This window comes from Pinus tabuliformis, chromosome 6 (assembly GCF_031772625.1).
Source record: "Pinus tabuliformis cultivar Carrire ecotype Pingquan chromosome 6, CPIR1, whole genome shotgun sequence".
Taxonomy (NCBI): Eukaryota; Viridiplantae; Streptophyta; class Pinopsida; order Pinales; family Pinaceae; genus Pinus; species Pinus tabuliformis.
The window spans coordinates 1,080,015,000-1,080,020,904 of record NC_142292.1 but is presented as its reverse complement, the minus strand read 5'-3'; the positions used below and the strand labels follow the sequence as shown (position 1 = coordinate 1,080,020,904).

The 5,905-nt window shown below is 30.6% G+C and overlaps 1 long non-coding RNA gene across 1 annotated transcript; it reads right to left on the bottom strand.

The window, feature by feature from the left end:
* Positions 1–2,092: 2,092 nt before the first annotated feature.
* Positions 2,093–2,931, bottom strand: LOC149262656 (uncharacterized). Its single transcript, XR_016249492.1, has 2 exons — positions 2,492–2,931; positions 2,093–2,317 (listed from the first exon to the last, which is right to left on the bottom strand). It is a non-coding gene; the product is annotated as an uncharacterized LOC149262656 (long non-coding RNA).
* Positions 2,932–5,905: the final 2,974 nt, after the last annotated feature.

The window sequence follows — 5,905 nt, the reverse complement described above, 5'->3', positions numbered from 1 at the left end:
AATTGACCTCTCCTAATTGTTGGATGATTCAACGTATTTGTGGAATTTGCAATCCATAAAAGATGCCCGGTGAGTCTTGGGAAAGATTAATGACAATAAAATAAATGCATCCTTAATGAAAGGAAATTGATTGGAGTTTAGTAAAAGATGTCATGTGCTTAGTAAATTTACTTTTAGCATTGTACACCCCATAAGAGAAATTTTAAGGTCTAAAATGAGTTTATATGGAATATTATAAAATAATAGTGGAAATAATAAAATAAGATATAAAATAATAATGGAAATAATAAAATAAGATTAGATTAACTCCTCAATTTTTTAAGGGGAACTCAAATTTTGAGCAATAACACTAATTAGAAGAAGAATTTAATTGTGCATCCAAAAAGTACCCATGTTACATACTTTTGATGGACCCACTACACAAAAAAAAAATGTAAAATATATGAAAAATAATTTCACATTTTTCATGTATTTCACATTTTTCTTATAATAAGGTCCATGTATTTTTATTTTTTTATTTTTGTAACTTCCATATTTATACTTTTTTAAATCATTCCCAATTGACATAATTATATTGGACCTCGAAATTTCTAAAATGTTATGTGGCATTATTTTCTCTCAAAAATATCCTAGAACAAATGCTCTTCCCTGCAACTTAAACACTTAATGACTTCTTCATTGGTCCTCGACCTCTTCCTTTGCCAGCCAAATTGAATTATTCCCACTTTGGAAGGGAAAATTTCCAATAAAACTCACTTTGACAAGCACATTGAAATTAACACTTTTCTGATTCTAAAATCAACTATCACACTATACTCTCAAGACCATTATAACGTCTTAATTAGTGCGATTCTGCGTTTGAATGTTGTCTGTTCAACCTAAATGAGCTGATACTTAACCTAAATGAGCTGATACTTAAATAACTAGCAAGAATCTGTATAAAACGTAAATTTACAGTAATACCACTGGTTTCCCTTCTGTATATCTTTAAGTAACTAGCAAGAATCTGTATAAAACGTAAATTTACAGTAATACCAATGGTTTCCCTTATGTATATCTTTATAAATTTCAGTAATAAATTGTTTCGCGAAAGAAAGATTTATAAAATATACATGAAATATTTATACAATAATTTTATAATAAATTAAAATTTTAAAAATTAATAATTAATAATAATCGAAATTTATACTTAAAATATTTAGTTGGAAAAATATAAAGTTTCAATTTTTTTTACAAAACACTAAAATGTAATTTTTAAAAATTATATAAAGAAATATTATGCTAATTTATAATAATTATGAATCGAAATAAAAATATTTATAATAATAATAATAATAAAAATAACTGTTAAGATTTTACATTTGCATCTCTACTTATTTGACTTGTTTTTGTTTTGCATCTTTGTTTTGATGATGAAAGTCAGTACGTCTTGATGATGAATTTAAATAAAAGTGATACTAAATTATAAAAGTTTTTAAAATATAGAAGTTGATGATTTGTTTTGGTTATAAACCACTTATTCTAAACATAAAAGTTTTTAAAACATAAAAGTCCATGAATTTTTTTTGTTGGTTATAAACCAGCTATTCTAAACCTGAAAATTCTTTAAAAAAACATTATATTAAATAAGAATAAACATGAGTTTTTTTAGAAAAACATTATATTAAATAAGAATAACTACAAATAAAAAATGCATCTCTAAATTTTAACTAGAAAATAAAAATATGATAATATCATAACATGATGAAATAAACTCAAAAAAGACTTGAATTCAAGATTTTTATAATAATTTTTTATTTTTATTTTTTAAAATATTGAAAGAGATGATTTTTTTTTGTTATAAACAAATTATTCTAAATATGAAAATTGTTTAGAAAATCATTATGTTGATTGAAAATAATTATGAAAAACACATTATGTTGATTGAAAATAGCAATGAATAAAAAATACTGATCTAAATTGTAATTAGAAAAATTGTAGCTAAAAAAATTCTGATAAAAAAAAACACTCGGTGACCTCGCTACAAACAGTTGGAAGATCACCACAGATGTAGTGGGGGCGTGACACCATGAATCCATCGAAGCCAAACAGATTTAATGCCATCTTTCACGGATCCTTCCTTTTCGTCCATAGTGCACGCACCTTTAAATTAGAAGAACATGCTTCCATCTAGTTCTGAATGCGAGGAAAACCAACCTATAAAATCGAAGACGTGAGTCGGTGGCTCGGTTGTTTTGTGGACTTCGCGTGCTCCCCGCTTATCTAAGCAGACAAATCCACAATAGATTTGCTGCGTTTCGCAATCAGTATTGAACTCCTGGAAAAAAAATAAGAAAAGGTTAGAGGTCGAAAATTATCCTCGTTGTACATGCATCGCATGGAATTGATTAGCATGAGTGCAGGCGGAATTAGAATTTTAAAATTGTTGTCAACTTTAATAATGTCCTTTTCGTTCGGTCAATATATAAAGCAGAAGAGAGAGGCACATTACGACAAAGAAAAGAATAGCAAATAGAATTCCTGCTGCTGCAGTTGGACGAATACGTTGCGTTCTAGGGTGGCGCGACGAAACGGTAACATTTTTGGAAGCCAACGGAGAACTATCAATTTGGATTTCTTCTGGCGTCCGTCCGCTTGCAGGATGTATATTCTGAAACCCATACCTAATAAACCGCTCCTGCCTGCCTGATTTGAACCCATGTTCACAAAATTATGTGTCGTATCAGAAATTGCGAATTACATGCACCACAATTGGATTCCATGCCGTTTCCACCTTGTTGAGACGTCGTGTGGGGTGTGGCTAAAACATGACAATCGCTAATCATACGTACAAGAATCACATACACCAAAATAAAACAGCATGTTCAGTTGCTGTACCGCCCCATCTCTAAAACAAATACAGGGAACCTAGCTTTACACTAAAAGTCATAATTCCAGATACAAAGTTTGCTCTTCTATGCCAACGAAAAGCTGCAAGGAGATTCCTGTTTTATAGGTTTTTTTATGAGTTTTTTACATGTTTCTCACGTTTAGTGATTAGTACTTATTCAGACAGTGCTTGGCCAGCAATCTTTCCAAGTTGTTATTGTCTACTGGCATAAGATTCCATTCAACTGGCTAAAATGGCCGTCGCTATCGAAGTGCTCCAATATTTCAATGGGGGTCCCATTACATAGCAGATGACAAGCCAGTCCAATGAGTTTATAAATGTTCTATATTTTATTTTGTTTACAATCGAGTCAGATTGGTTTTAAATAGCGCATTTTCATATAGCAATAGTCTGAGTCCTTATAAAAGCGAATTAGCGAGTGGTGTGCATCCATTCGAACCGACACAAAAAACAAAGACGGAAATCAATTAACTTTAATCAATCAGAGGAATACAAACAACAGCACTAAGAAACTCGTGAGTTTACAACTTTATAGTAGTTTATGAATATACAACAAATGGCTCACAATAATATTATTTATGCTTTTCAGAAGTGGCATGTTTATCGTCCATTATTTTATGGCGATGCAGATAGCGAAGGGTTACACAACTTCTTGGCCGCGTCCGCTGAGTGGAAGTATATGGATGGGGAGTTTGATTTGTCTTTTGCGTAGGGCCCAGTCGTTGGCCTTTACCTATATGGAAAGTGTTATTGAAATGATGTGGGCATGGCTGGTGAAAGGCCGTGTTGGAAAGGTTAATGCATTGCCAAGAAAAGTCAATTGATAAAGAGTTTAGTAAAATGCATATTCTTGCTAGGAGACACACAGATGTGTCGGGCTGACGAAACCAAGTCTATTTGGCAGAAGTCGTCAAACAGCAACAATTTTCAGGCACATTCATCGCCACTTTCGGCACTATGTCATCATTCTGCCAATGTGCATGAAAGGAGTCCATCAGTTTGAAAAACGGTATTGAGTGGCCGACTGATATCAAATTACGGTTCACATCAATTCCCAGAAATAGAAGACAGAGCAACACCAGTTTCAATTTTGCCTGCGTCGGTCGAAGCCGATGGCTATTATGTGTCGTTTTCGCGAAGAAACAACTAGTGGCGTGGTGGGTCACATAGAAATAAGTTGAATAGACTTGAAACATAGTTAACAATGCGAAGCGAGAGTCTGTGGGCGATTCGTAGATACTAGAGACCACAGACCCCATGAGCGATTCGTAGATACTAGAGACCACAGACCCCATGAGTGAAGTGTAACACACTCTAGACTTGCCTTATAGGTTGTCCAACCTATAAAAACAAAATGGTCTGAATAACCAATAAGGTTGGACAAGGACAATTCATAGATAGGACGAGGACTCAGGAGCACCACTAATGATGCTTAAATATATGAAAGAATACTTCTGAAAATATGTAATGAAAGATTACTTAATGATTTGCAAAACGACAATCAAGGCAGGTCGAGTGGTCTTGCGTACGATTATTGAATGGGCCCATTGAGGGTGTGGATTTAATGATACTCTACCCAATGAATTATAACCAAATGCAACATGCTCCCATGGCTCCAAGTGCCCAAATTTATTCACTTTGGGATGAATTGAATTGAATTGTTTTGTTTTTTATTGTTATTTCTATCAAAAATAGTTAAATTTGATTTTCCTGATTTCGAGAGGCTATTTGTAAATCATATATACTAAAACAATTACATTAATAAATATATTTAATATAAGTAAATAGCCTTATGTCAAACACATACACATCTATTTGAGTGCTCATATTAATATTGTGGTTTATATTATAAACCAATATTATAAAAAGGCAACATTATAAACTTTAATATAATATAAATATTAATACTATATTTAATTACCAAAATTATAAAGAGGCATCATTATAAACCTTAATATAATATACTATTAAATATAATATTAATATTAATAAGATATTATAAATCCTAATTAAGTATATTAATATTTAATTACATGTATTACTCATAATATTAATATTTTATAATTATATATATTAATATCAATAACTACATCTATTAATATTATTAATAAAATTCTAAATTTTAATATTTATATAAACATTATTGTTAAAAGTATTAATATTTAATAATAATACTTTTATTAATAGTAATCTTACATTTACTAATATCAACCTTCATTTTAAAATTCAAATGATTAAATTATTAATATTAATGTTAATATTAAAATTATTAAACATTGATATTAATATAAATTTTATTATTAAACTTTAATTTTATTAATATTAATTTTTATTAAACTTGCGATGAGATGAAACTACCAAAATTATTAATTAAATCTTGAATGTCGTAATGTTCATTATTTTTTAACATAATATAGACTAAAAACAATTTCATTAAAGATTAATCGCTAGTAAAGATCTTTAATATTGAATTTTGAATGCCCCTATTTTTGAGTGTTGCTATTAATATTTTTACTAGGATGACATTTGAGAAGAATGTGGGATACCTAAAAGAAGTGTTTTTCCTTATTCTATGTGCTTTTCTATCTATGTCTTTAACCATGATTGGGGCATGTTATGGAACTATGGCCAATGTGCCCTTAATGTGAAAGAAAGTAGATTGACTAAAGGTGAATGAAGTGGATCCATGATTGGGGCATGTTATGGAACCATGGCCAATGTGCCCTTAATGCGAAAGAAAGTAGATTGACTAAAGGTGAATGAAGTAAGCGGATGCTTCTTCCTATATAGATGAGCAAGAGGATACAAATTCTCAAACTATTATGCTTTATTGCAAGCTCACGCTAAACTGACTAGAATTTTAAGAGAGGCTTTATTGTATTTGAAACATTGGACTACTGAAGTTGACGTTGATATAACTGTCGAGAAATTCTCAAGGGAATCATAAGGGAAATGACTTAGCTAATATTTAAATCTTAAAACATATAATGTAAGACCCAAGGAAGGTCTAGCAAT